Source organism: Sitophilus oryzae, unplaced genomic scaffold (genome assembly GCF_002938485.1).
Source record: "Sitophilus oryzae breed Bouriz unplaced genomic scaffold, Soryzae_2.0 scaffold_1111_pilon_pilon, whole genome shotgun sequence".
NCBI classification, from domain to species: domain Eukaryota; kingdom Metazoa; phylum Arthropoda; class Insecta; order Coleoptera; family Curculionidae; genus Sitophilus; species Sitophilus oryzae.
The window spans coordinates 1,887,889-1,901,413 of NW_022145740.1; positions in this window are offsets into that span (position 1 = coordinate 1,887,889).

Here is a 13,525-nt window from a genome sequence, read left to right on the forward strand (position 1 = left end):
GGTGATTAAGTCATTATAATAAATATATATAATCCTATGAAGTGCCGTGATGTCCTTGTTGCTCCAAGTGAAGCTAGTGTCGTCCGCAAAAAGACATATTTTGCCACTGATGTTTATGTTAGCAATGTCGTTAATAAAAAGAAGAAACAAAATAGGGCCTAGTACTGAGCCTTGTGGTACTCCACATTCTATTGGCTTGCTAGAAGACAACGTGGTATCCACCCTCACAAGTTGACTTCTGTTGCTCAGATACGACTTAAACCATTCGAGAGATGATCCCCTGAACCCATAGTGCTGCAGTTTATTAATTAAGATCTTATGATTTACACAATCGAACGCCTTAGAAAAATCACAGAAAATTCTTGCTGTAGAATGATGGCTGTTTAGGCTGGAGTAAACTTTATTAAGGAGGGAAAACATAGCGTCATTTGTGGACTTTAAACGTCAAGTGATGTAAAGCAATAGATCTGGCTATGTTATATTGTGATGCTTTGTTCAAAAAGCAGTATGTTATCGATCATCATTTTCAAGCCAACCTTCCGCTGTTTTTTTTTGGATCATACGGTGTATTATTAATTATATCAACTATTAGATATCACTAAAGAGCAAAAATTCGAGATATTTTTATAAATACACTTTTTAAACTTTTAAGGCAGCAGTATTTATAATATAGAAAACTCAAATAATTCGTTTTCTGACAAATGGAAATAAATTGTCTCACTGTTTGACACTTAATATCAAAGGGAGCTAGATAAAATCAAGAAAAATATATGTTTTGAAATTAAATATTAAATAACTTAAAAACGATTTATTTTAGGTATAGGAACATGTATACTCAAAGAGTAACGAATTGGAAAACCTTTTCACTAGTGAAATAAAAAAAGTGGGTTTCTATTTGAAAAAAATGATTTATGATAATGTTTTAATAGCTCAATTCCATGACAGCTACCGTCATTACTATATGACATTTGAACAATTTAATTCTTGCAATAGATAGCTACATACAGGGGTGGATGGGGAAGTGGAAACCGGCCCGGGAAAAACAGGCAACCGGCCCAAATCCACAAAAACAAAATGACCATAACGAAGAAACATATTTTATTTATTAATATGTAGGGTGTTTTTCGCTCGTGCGAAAAAGCCCTTTTGCCTCCGGTTTTTGAAAAAAAAATTGTCTTGATCAAAATTTTCGTAGAGACCAATATTGGGTCAGACATCTGAATTTTTACTACACAGTGGCTCAGTTTTACAGAGTTCTACTGCTTTATTTCCATTATCGTTATTTATTTATATAGTATATTTCACGATTTTGAGAAAATTTAAGACTTCCTGATTCATTCAGTTCAGCTGACAAAATACATTGCTGCGGGTATATACTGTAGAAATTAACTAAGAGAACTACTATTGTAGAAAGAAATTCTCTCTTCTCTGCTACAGCAGCAGCCTCGTCGGCGTCATGTATACGTGTTTTTAACTGAATGAACCGCGGTCGCCATTAAAACTGCAGCATTTTTTAGGTTATTATATAGTTCTTATCACGAAACTTTTCCTTTATAGGTCCTTTCCTACATTTGGAATCTCTTGTATGATAATAACATGACTCAAACGAAAAAAACCCAGGCAATACCTAGGCAGTGGATATAAATGTGTTCTAATGTAATGCTATGTTACAGTCTTTAATAAGATTATTTGGATTTTCGAGACATATTAATATTTTATTATCTAATCTAGTTTAAACCTTATTTAACTCTTCTCTGCTGTCTCAGTAATTTTTAGCAAATTAATTTTAGCAACATTTTAAACAACAATTTGGCTATTAGTTCTCTGACTTGGCTTTTAGTCCGTCCCCAATTCAAACCAAACTTAGATGTGTTTTCTCCGTCAACCACAGAGTTCGCGTCAAATTCGTCTACCTTTTTACAAAGGGGAGCTCGAAAAATATTGCACCGAGGCCCCCAGTTGTCAATCTACGTTCTACGTTACCGTATTCTTAGTATAGATTTAGATCGAGACTATTTAAATTTACCTAATGCTATTCATTCTTTTTTCTGCTGCCAGTCAGTCATATTTATTAGTTATTAATAAAAGAATAGTGAGAAAACTATACAGGGTGAGAGAGCACTACAATAAGTGCAAATATTTTCAGGGGTAGTATATTTCGACCCCAGGAACACGTCTATGAGGTTTTTTGCAAAAAAAATATGTTAAAAATCGAGCATTTTCTTTTACATTTTACTGTATATTTTCGAAAACTTTTTAGAACTTCCTGTTCACGGCAAATTTTCCTACGGTATAGTTTCTTAATCTCTGATATTACGGTACTAAAAGAGATGCAAATACCGAAAAATTGAGGTGGCTCAAATTTTTTTAAAAATAAATCTATTTTTTTAAATTTCCAAACTTTAATAACGCGATTCGACTTATTTGAAACTCGGTAAAGAGAATATATTATGTTTATTTTATTGAGATCTACAAGCCCTGAAAAATATTTGCACTTATACTCACCTTGTATAATAAAAATTTTCAAACCCAACAAACAACAGATGATTATAAAAATTATAAGTGTACTAGAGAAAGACATTTTACAATAGTTATTTTACAAATTGGTGCTTATGTTTAAAAGCAACTGACGATATACTGATGCAAATTGATTAGTTAGTTATGGAGTCACTAAGGATCTTACGTCACTTTAGCTAGAAGACTAACCATTTAATTTTTGCTAATCCAACCTTTTTTTGAGCTCTAATCGGGACCGGCCCACCGGCCCATCTCTCCACCGGCCCACCGGGAATTTTCCCGTTTTCCCATATGGCCCATCCACCCATGGCTACATATCTTCTCTTTATGTCACAGTGGTTGTGGTAATCACTAAATATGACTTCTAGGCTATAGAAATTTTTCTGACAGGTAGTTTTAGCAGTTTTTTTCGTCAAAAATTTTTAAAATTTTTTTTTCTCTCAAAAACGGTTAATGTTAGGTATAGAGTGTGTAATATCAAAATTCATAAAATTTTAGAAAGAATTTAAGTACGTAATAAAAAATGGGGGCACCCATTTACAATCAGAAAGTTGCTCTGAACTTCCGCTTTTCCGGAAGTGCCGCCATATTGAAAATATTTTTATTCGATAGATCTCGTTGAAAAACAATGATATGCAAAAAATCTTCGATCTATATGGTGGTTCTCTAGAAACTTCTAATGTACGCTCAGTCTGGGACATCCTGTATACATTAATGATGTCCGTAGTCCCATCTTCCACATCTCTGCCTAAAGGCTGATTCATGGTACACCGGGTCGTACCCGAGCCGGGCACGTTCCGTAAAGTAGACACGGTAGTAGAAGCTCGGCCCGTGCTCGGCTTAGCATGAATGCATAGGTATAAATACCATTTGACAATGTTTGGCCGTGCCTTCGCCGTCGCACGGCCCCGGCCCGTCACGGTGTACCATGAATCAGCCTTAATACTGGCCCACTAAATGATAGGTTAAACTACACAAGTTACATATTTTTAGAAAATATAATATTTATTGATGCTGGAGCGAAAGTGCAAATATTTGCACAGCTGCTATCTCTCAATAAAAGAAATATTTTCTCTTTGCCATTTTTCAAAAAAAGTCCAAAATAACCGAGTTATTTTAATTTGAAAATTAAGGAAAAAAGTTTTTTGCTTAGATTTTGAAAACTACTGTATCTTTTCTGGATTTTCTTTCTTGTAAATTTAATCTACTACCCATGTTGCCATAATATCAAAAAATTATTTTTTGACCAAAAACTAAAGAAATTCAACGTTCTTAAATCTTATTTTTAAGTGAGGAATTTCCCCACGAGAGATGGCACATGTTTTTTGAAACACTCTGTATAAATATATCGATGTCATAAGCTAAAGGCTGGAGGATTTTAAGGTAATCAAATGACTTAAGTCATTACTATAAGTTAAATAAAAAAAGGACATAATTAATGTATACCTGTGCGCAGGGCCGGCGGAAGGCAAATATTGAGACTGGGCGAGTACCCTATCTGGCAATTAGTTATTATAATTTTTTTCACTTAAAGATACTTCAAAATTCTTCTCTTCTTTCAATCTTAGTTTGCGGTTGTTGTTCTTTGTTTACCGGGTGCGTCTCGAAATTGACTCACCCCTATAACTTTTTTATTTTTTTACATAAAAAACAAGATTTGGTATGTTAGTATATGACATAAATTGGGATTGATTGACTGTTCAATTGTTTTTGGCCACTTCCTGTTTCACCGGAAATGACTAAAACTTTTGATTTTTAAATGGCACCTCGGTATATTTCCACTTTATTCGATAGAAAATGACACTCTGAGTAGAATGACATATCTTATGTCAACTTTTCAAATTTTCGTTCAAAAAACATTATATTTTAAATTTCAATCTAGAGTGCCATGGCTCTGTTAAAAACACTAATTTTTAAACAAGGAGCCTTGAAAAAATAGATTTGATCGTCTAGTGTTTTTCGTGTCTTATCCTAGCCGGTCGAAAAGATGCCAAAATCGTATTTTTAATCGAAAATATCAAAAGATGACATATGTCATAAAGTAGAAATATACCGAGGGTGCCATTTAAAAATCAAAACTTAGTAGCAATTTCCGGTGAAACAGGAAGTGACAAAAAACAATTGAATACGTCAATTAATACTAATTTATGTCACATACCTACTAACATACCAAATTTCGTTTTTTTTTCTGAAAAATAAACAAGTTATAGGGGTGAGCCACTTTTGAGACGCACTCGGTATATAGAGTTATGAGAAATAGAATTCCAACTTCGGCAGTCCTGTTCTGTATAAGTGATCTTTGAAAATATTAGTATTTAGTTTCAAGCAGTTGCATTATTTTTCTATAAAAATTTTAAGATTTTTTTTGGTCAATTATTTCATGCAGAATCAGTTTATGATCAAATAAAGTTTTGTCGGTTTCAAAATGAGGTTCAACCAGTGTTTGAGATGCATTCCTTTGTCTTGCTCTAATGAGAAAATTCTACGATTCTGCTACCATTTTCCGTGTATTATTACACATTCAATTGGGAAAGTCAAAATCACCAAAAGATTGATATACCGTATGGTCGAATAAAAACGGCATCAGCGATAGCTATGAAATGACAATCGATGACACTTCCCATCTTCCCATATAAATTTACATATAAAATGACAGCGATCTTCATTTCATAGCCATCTCTGACGCTGTTTTTATTCGATCATACGGTATTTTCCCACTACTCTTAATAAATTAATTTAACTAATGAGGCAAACTTATAAGCTTTTTTTGGATAATAAGGATATCGAGATCCTCTTCAACTTCTTGCGAATGAATATTTACCTCATATAATTTTTGGGGTACATCAGCCATCAATAACAAATAAAAGGGTAGTAGAAAAAGTGCGATTTTGAGTAGTCAGTCTAAAGCTGTCAATTTTGCTGACTCTTGACCCAAAACAGTTTGTTTATAGAAAATTTATAAAAACAAGAATTATAGAAAGTAAGGTTATTTACAAAAAGTTGATAGCTTTTGAATTATCAGTAAAATACCACGAACAAATCAAATTTATATTTTTTTATTTTATTTTGTTTAATTTTTCCACGAAAATGAATTCGCAAATTCCAGTTTCGAATAGAGCACCCAAAAAACATATAGAATGGAAGAAATTAAAACTATCCTAAAGCTTTCGTGCAAAAGATTTTTGAGCATAATTTCAGTAAACTATAATAGGATACGTCTAGGATATTGTAGTGTTTATAATGTTTAGTCAGATATTCTTCCCTATGTGGTGTGGTAATTGGTAACATTTTAATGTGGAAATTGATAGTACCGATTAATTATTGATCTGGTCATTTGTTACTCTTTGTTTACATTACTGTTTTTAAATATTTTAGTTGCCGTCGTGGCGCCCCTCGTATACGGCGCCCTGGGCGGCCGCCCGGGTCGCCCGGCCCTTCCGCCGGCCCTGCCTGTGCGTATACTAAATTTGATAACGAGAATGGAGAAACATAGATTAAAATGTTCTCTATGTGAGTGTTTCAAATTATAAAATGTGAAAAATTATCTATGTGAGTGTTTCAAATCATAAAAGGCATAAATGCATAGTTATTTTTTATACAAGACGATAAAATGGTATTCCATCGTCGACCAAAAAGATTCATTTACTAGCGATGAAATCGCGAGTGAATTAATTTCGGGAGACGATAATGCAATTTTATCGTCGTGTATAAAACAATATGTTTTCCATAGCGAGTTACGTTTTAAAAAATATTCAGAAATTATTATTTCAAGGAATTTATTACGAGTAGAAAAAATATTGTGCTGGGTTGGCGTAGGTTTTTATGTAATTTGACAAATAAATAAAGCTGTCTCTTTAGTTGTCACTTTTGAGTCAATATTTTTTAATTCTCCTCCGTGTCGATTGCTGATTGAATTGGAGCCAGAAATGGCTCAAAAGGAAATAAATAAATTACCAACAGATATTCAGGCTGAGGCGACAAACGCCATATCCAAACTACTTCCATTTAAATCCCGAATAACTTATGAAAAGGAATACAAAAGTTTTCAAAAATGGAAGCAATAATTAAAAAACGTGCGAGAAGAAATAAAGTTTTTAACCTATCCTCGCTGTTAAAGTATCATTTAATCTACCCTTGCGGTTAAAGTACTATTTTATCTACTATTTTTGATAGATATAAGGCAATTTTAACAATTCTAATGGAAAAAAAGTTATTATTTTGTGCGATACTGCTGAAACAAGCAAGCTGTCCCAAAAAGAAATATCTTCCCACTAGTCTTAAAATACCACACAATCCTCAGAAAACACATACGTCAGTGGCGATGACAGAAGGGCGACCGTAGAAACCCCTACAGGAAATGGTAGAGGGATGAAGGGAAAAGAGAAAACAAGAGAAAAGTGGAAATATGAAAAAGGGCAGAGGGGAGACGAGACGACAGGAGAGAGGGAACAAAGTGAAGAGGGACGTTTCGTTTGTCGACGCCAAAGGGTCGCAGGACTCCGAAACCTATCGGTCGGATGTGGGGTGGGTGGGGGTGGGAGTAGGGCACGGGAAGGGTGCTTACGAAGAGGGAAGGGGGTGGGGTAGCTGATGGAAAAGGGACGGTTGCGGCCCGGTTGTTAACGCTGCCCTTCGTCCTGCGTCGGGGGTGTACAGGGCAAATGCGGACTAAAAGTAATGCAGTAAATGGAAAGTTCCATTAACAAGAATCACTAAAATATCCAAAACTTCTCTTTATAATTTAGGATATGGAGATTGAAAACTATGGTTATTATAATAGCGGTCTCAGATCGTTTCAAAGCCATCGCTGACGCCGATTTTTTCCGATCATATTGTATTATTTTAAAACGTTAAAAAAGCACAAAATTTATAATCACCTTTTTCGTAGCATTGAACTAGATGAATTATGTTCTATCAAAGAACGAACATAGATAAACGACTTATAATATAAAAAGAATAAAATACTATACAGGGTGTCCCAGGCTGAGCGTGTATTAGAAGTTTCTAGAGAACCACAATATCTAGATCGGAGATTTTTTGCACATGACTGTTTTACAACGAGATCTGTCGATTAAAAATATTTTCAATATGGCGGCACTTTCGGAAATACCGGAAGTTGACAGCAACTTTCTTATATTAAATGGGTGTCCCCATTTTTTATTACATACTTAAATGCTCTGTAAAATTTTATGAATTTTGATATCAAACAGTCTATACCTAACATTAACCGTTTTTGAGAAAAAAAATTTTAAAATTTTTGGACGAAAAACACTACCTGTCAAAAAAAATTGTATAGCCAAAAAGACAAATTTAGTGATTATCACAGCCATTGTGACATAAAGAGAAGACATGTGGCTATCTATTTCAAAAATTAAGTTGTTCAAATGTCATAATGGCGGTAGCTGTCATGGAACTGAGCGATTAAAACTGAGCACTAGTGAAATAAAAAAAGTGGGTTTCCGTTTGAAAAATATAATTTATGATAATTTTTTAATCGCACAATTCTATGACAGCTGCGGCCATTATTATATGACATTCGAACAATTTAATTTTTGAAATAGATAGCCACATGTTTTCTCTTTATGGCACAGTGGCTGTGGTAATCACTAAATTTGACGTTTAGGCTATACACATTTTTGACAGGCAGTTTTTTTCGTTCAAAAGTTTTATATATTTTTCTCTCTCAAAAACGGCCAATGTTAGATATAGAGTGTTTAATATTAAAATTCATAAAATTTTACAGAGAATTTAAATATGTTATAAAAAAACAGATAACGGTAAATTATGTCCAATAAACTTATTTTGATTGCAAAAATACGTAGCAGTTCTATGTGCACGGAATATTAAAACACCCTGTATTTTTTCTCTAAAACGGTATAGAATTTTGAAAAAATATAAATGGGATATTTTTGTTCTAAAATGGTTAATTACCTAAAATGGCAAAAACCGAGGCAAAAACCTTTATGAAAAATAAATTTTTCTCAAAAAGTTAATAAAAAAATGTTTCCTCTTGTAAACATAACCGGGGATATACTATATAATCCCTATATTCTAAAATTTAGCTCAAATATGAACTTAAGTACCTAAAAGACTGTTTGATTATTGTGGACTAGATAAAGCTTACCATCTATTTAGTTGTAAGTTCTAACTTACAAAGCCGATATACTTGTTCCCGTATAACATTGCCTTCTACATTCTTCTGCAATTAAAAATGAAAGTCAAATTATGACAGCAATTTACTTAACGCAAACGACAAGTAATTACGCGGAAGTTAAACTATAAATTTATGCCTCTTGTGCAGAGGCTTCTTCTTTAATACAGAATAAATTTGCATGATATTAGTGTCACGATTTGAAATTAATGTATCGCGGCGTTTTTGTACAATTTTCTCGGGGTATATATTAAGTTGACTTTAATTTACAAAAAAAACGGATAATATAATAATTTATAGTCGTATTATGAATACAATGTATTGCTTATATGTTAGGGTATCGTTTTATAGTATGTGCCATTTACTACTGAGGTTAAAGAAAATGAAATATTTCTCGAAATGCTTACATAGGGTAAGATATATCTATCTATCGTATGACTAAACATCACAACAAAACATGGAATCACAATCACTGTACAAGTAAAGAGCAGGAAATAAGTATGTGTGCAAACAATAATAATAGTAGAGTCTAAAATGTACAAAGAAATATACATATATCAAGTACAAACAAACATCTAAATTACGGATGTATTCGACTGCACTGTTTGTAGCTTCCAGGAAATCATCAAAGGAACCGGAATAGGATCTTAATGGACCTGCTTCTACTATGTGCCGGATATTTTGTCTGCAGGTGTTGCAGTCGCATTCTGGGAAAGCTGACTTTCCCCATTTAAACATAGAATCGGCACACCTCCTATGATTTGTCCTTATCCGGCTCAACGCAGACCATGTTTTACGTGGCATGTCAAAGTCTGGTGGGTTCTGAGTTATAGCCGGCATATTCCCGGCGTGGCCTGGTAATTCTGATTCCCATTCCCTAATCCATGACTCCGTTAATTTAAAACCGTCCCGGTGTAAGCTGTTTGCGGTTGTTAATGTTGGACGTCTTGAACGAAGCCTGTTCCTATCCAGGTCATGGACATCCAAATGTATCGGCAGTTGGGGCATGTTAGTAATTTTAGTGTATTCTCTAAAAAGTGCATACTGCCTGCGTATATATGGTGGAGGAATATTACTTAGAATAGGAAGCCATTGGGTGGGAGTTGATTTTATTGTTCCTGATATAATACGCATTGTGTTGTTCAATTGGACGTCCACCTTTCCTGTGTGAGAACTATTGAGCCACACCGGGGCACAGTACTCAGCAGTAGAGTAAACCAAACCCAGCGCAGAGGAGCGCAAGGTACTCGCGGATGACCCCCACGTGGTGCCGCATTATTTATAAAAGATATTATTCCGAGCTTAGCTGCAGTTTGTGTGAGGTGCTTCTTAAAGGACAAGGTCCTATCTAGTGTAATGCCTAAATATTTTTGGGTGTTGTTGTGGGACAGCCAGTCACCTTCAAACCTTATTTTAAGTTCTTGGTTTGCTAATTTATTATTAAGATGGAAACAATTAACTTCTGTCTTTACCGCGCTCGGTTGCAACCTCCACTGGCGAAAGTAGTTTCCGAGGGAATACAGGTCTTCCGCAAGAACAGCCTCTGTCTCCTCGAGGTTTTTATGTCTTGTAGCTATCGCCCAATCATCCGCATACCCAAATTTTCTAGCTGAAGTAGCAGGCATATCTCAGCGATATATAAATTAAACAGCAATGGAGCTAAGACAGAACCTTGTGGCAATCCGTTATTAAGTTTCATCTTTTTGCTTTCTTTCTCTCCCAGTTTTATCTGAAAGACTCTATTTCGGAACATATCGTCGATTAGGTTGACGGTTTTTCGGCAGGGGATTTCTTTAGCTAGCTTACAGGTCAGTCCCTGTCTCCAAACTGTATCGTACGCCGCGGTCAAGTCAATAAAAGCAACTGAAGTTTTTTCTTGGCGTTGAAATCCTGCTTCGGTGTAAGTTGTTAGGGACAGAACCTGATCTACGCAGCTTCGTCCAGGACGAAAGCCAGCTTGTTCAATCGGTATACTCTCTATTATCTTTGGGCTTACTCTGTTGTAGATTAGTCTCTCCAGCAGCTTGTAGATTGTGCTCAGCAGCGCGATTGGGCGATAACTTTGTGGCTTGTCGTTAGGCTTAATAAGTAGTTAGGGTAAGATATAAGCGATACCAATTAAACTTTCAGTTACGTAATCGAGGACGCGATTTTTAAATACATTGTTGCCAACCATGGACATATTCGGCGCGGGGCTGACTAACTGGAATTTAAATTCCCCACTGGGGATTCAGGTAGTAGCTTTGTTGTAAAAAGTTGTGACATTTATTTATTTAGTTTCTGTCATTATTGTCATTCGTTTAGACACTTTAGTTTTGTATTACGAGTTTTTGGTTTAAATGAATTGGGTTGTGATGCTTGGCTTAAATAATTTTACTAGCAGACCTTGCAGTCGAACATTGTTCTTTTTAGAACCTTTTTTGGTACAAACTGTAAGATAGCTTAATAGCCAATGCAAAAACTCTTCGCAACCTTATTAGAATATTTTGAACGGGAAAGCGGTAATTATAGCCCTTTACGTTCCTTAAGTGGTGTTAAGAAGCTGAGTTTTGTTGATGTAAATAATAACTGTTTATATATTTATAATTAATTTATTTTTGTTTCCCAAAATATTTTGATTAAAAGAAAATATGTAAAAGTGAGCAACGCTGTGCTGATCACGCTTAATCACGTGACTAAAAGTTTAATTGGTATGAACTATAGGTCTGATATACTTCTTAGTATCTACAGCTTCTTTATTTTTGGCAATATGTTCTTAAATGGGACGTCCTCTATATTATTATTTTATTTAATTTGGCCTTGTTATGAATTTTCTAAAATTTAATGTACTCGATACTTATTTTCAAGAAAAGAGAAAAATATACCCTAAAAAAATCCTTTATGGGTATTTCGCCATTGTACACCAAGAAAATCTACAAAATAAAATAGGTAAAACCAAAAAGCCCCAAACTTTCTGTATGATTATTTTTAAATTTTACGTATGCTATATTTATTTATGTTATGTTCTTTAAAATCAAAGAAGCGATTGCCATACATTACTGACATCTACAGATGCATGAGCAATACATTTATTTTTATTAGATTGAATTAAAAAAGCCTCTTTTATTTTTCTTTTAGAGCCTATCGCTTCTTTCATTATAATTTTGGCGTTATTAAAATTTATTCTGTGCCTTGTGTCCCATGGCAATCGCTTCTTTGAATTTAAAGAACATAACATAAATAAACATAACATACGTAAAATTTAATAATAATCATACAGAAAGTTTGGGGCTTTTTGGTTTTACCTTATTAAGTAATTGTTATCAGGTAGTAATTGTTAATTTTGAAGTTTAACTTGATATAATGTCATTTTAACAGAACGTCATGAGAACGTCAACGATTTCTTGTAGACGTATCTGTTTTAAAAAAGTAAAGTGTTCTCGAATAGTTGAATTTAAATAGTTTTTTCTTTATTCTTTATATTTTGTTTTGCTTCCGACGACGGAAAGAGATAAACTTTCCGAAACGTTAAGCGTTTTTTTCTTTGTTAGGCAAATTTTTATAACTGTAAGGGCGGATTTACCCAATTTCTTAATTGCTATTCCTTAATTCTTATTTCTTAGTCTCTAATTTGTAATTCTTAATACACAATTCTTTATCCCTTATTTTTTTAGAGACAGTTATCCAATGTCTTAATCCTTATTTCTTAATTCTTATAACTGACACTAGTAGATCAAATCAAATCGTTTTTATTTCGCTGTGTTATTGTGTGCAATGAGGTCCATACAAAAAATTGCAGCACTTTCGGGTTTGTTTATATGGGCTTGTTGTGTCGCTACTCTCGTGAATCGCCACCGAGGTTGTAGGCGATTTGGGGTTCGCCCCATGAAGAGAAGAAAGGACATGGAAGGCAATTTTGGAACTCTAAACAAGACATGCCTTCCTTGGAATGGGACGAACAACAGTTCACAAAATACACAAAAAATTAACATTTCAAAATTTCACGCATGCGCATCTACACGTTTTCCTTAATCGCTAATTCGTAATCGCTAAAAAGTTAAAAGTTGGGAACTTTCAAAATAAAGAATTACGAACCGTGGTTAAGAATTAAGGATTAAGACATTGTATAACCAAACTAACTGCATAACACGTATTTTATTTTTTTATAATTTAGCGAATAAGAAATAAGAATTAAGGAATTGCAATTAAGGAATTGGGTAAATCCGCCCTAAATATAACTTCTGACAAGCAGTGTCCGTTTAGGTTTAACCATATACATATAACGAAAATATACTCAGTGTTCCCTATTTAACCCTGTGTGCTGTTTTCGTGCCGTAAGAAAAAGACAACATAACTCAGCTCCATATTAATGCTGCATAAGTCTATTTCACCCGGATATCGATTGAACTGCGATTGCGCCAAACTCCGATTGATTGTTGTTTTAGTTCTATTTGGATTACTTTTTATTTGTGCCCGTAAAAGAGTGATTTTGTTTAGTTTATTGTTTACAACTATTTTTTGATATTTTTCCAACTCCACGATAATGTGTTATAAATAATAAAAATATAAATAAAATTGAAGGTTAGGTGAAATGTCAGTCAACCACTTCTCTTTGAAAACACCGACCAATGAAAATTTCTTCAGGTAAGGCATGCGCAGTTAAATGAATATCCGGGTGAAATAGACTTATGCAGAATTCCATATTTCTCTTTCACTGTTTGGGCTTCACTTTTTGGAGATTACGCTGAGTATATTTTAGTTATATGTATATGGGTTTAACGCAGAAGTGTTTACAAAAAATAACTATTTTATTTTGTAGATTTTCTTGCAGTACAGTGGCGAAATACCCATAAAGGATTTTTTTGGAGAGATGAATCC